Raw genomic sequence first — 1,406 nt, 5'->3', positions numbered from 1 at the left:
CTGAAGTGAAAAAATACAGTTAAAGGCAGGAAGATCACAGGAGAATGCAACACACTGAAATCCCTACCACAAGTTTCAACACATTACATTGGAGGGGGGTGGCAGGAACAGAAGGTGCAAGTACCAAAGCCACAGATTCCATTTGTAACTTTGTATTGCTGGAGTGTATCACTGACAGCAGCCAAAACTCACAGGATCTCAAACCCACAAAAGCCAGGATTGCCACATGAGAGTCACACTCATCCTCCCACGACCCCTCATACCAAAAATAAAAGCATGCAACTCATGAACTACACCAAGGTACAGATCTGGCTACAAGATAAACCTTTTTTTAGCTGGGTTAGTTCCCAGCCAGATCAGTTACTTTTCCAAAATTGCTCCAAAACCACTTGTGCCAATGCAGCAGAAGGCATGAAATTTCTTCTGACAAATGCCAACAACCTAAGCCTAAATGCAAATATAGCCAGGATGTTAGGAAGCACCAAGAAGAGAAAGCTCTTCACTGACCAACCTTTTACAGCACATCCAGGCAAGGTAAAGCACACTAAGTTATGTGAACACAACTTTTACTCACTTTGGGTTGAGTGTATTTCACATTTTAAAGAAAAACATTGCAGTTATATGCGAGGGCAAGTAGAGACAATAACACTGAACAAAAGCAATACCCATAATTTATGTGCAGCAAAATGAAGCTGTGAAATATTACTTACTAATATGGTTCTCCATTTCTTAAGAATTGTTCTTGCTCCTTGGGACCTGCACTTGCCTTTAACTCCTTCACTATTACCCTTGCTACACTAGTGCCTGTGTAGATCTCTCCAAGGAGAACCTGAAAGAGAGATTGTGTCTTTAATAAGAGGAAAAAAAACATTTGTAGTTTCCCTGCAAAGAAAAACAAAAGATAAAAACATGTTGCAGGAAAGATTTCCTGACTTGTTTACAAACACAAACAAAGCTTTGATAATTAAATACAAATACTTGAATCTTAACAGCTGATCTACACATCAGCTTTCAGAAAACGTTTTCTAGTGAAGACCACTTATTTACTCAATTTTTTTCCTAAACAGAATTGGTAAAACCAGGAGTGCATTAAATCAAATCCATGGAAGTGAAATGTCTAACTAGTGTCTAGTAAGAATCTACAGGTAAATTTAAAAAGCACAGATTAGTGCTGTGATTACAGCTCAAAAATACATGCATCTAATTTCAACTAAAATTTTTTATGCTTTTTTTTCTTTCTTGAGTAGCATTTTAAAGTAAATACTCAGGCCTAGTCACCTGAGAATAAGCCTCAATCTGTGCAATATGAAGAGATAACTCCTCACCTTTCCAAACCAGCCATTTCCAATTTCCTGGATGTAGTTTAGACTCTGACGTGCAACTTGAGACTTTGATCCATCTGTCAC

This window comes from Onychostruthus taczanowskii, unplaced genomic scaffold (assembly GCF_017590055.1).
Source record: "Onychostruthus taczanowskii isolate IOZ18803 unplaced genomic scaffold, ASM1759005v1 scaffold19, whole genome shotgun sequence".
In the NCBI taxonomy this organism is placed as follows: Eukaryota; Metazoa; Chordata; class Aves; order Passeriformes; family Passeridae; genus Onychostruthus; species Onychostruthus taczanowskii.
The sequence above is the reverse complement of the archived record's forward strand: the minus strand, read 5'-3'. Positions refer to the sequence as shown.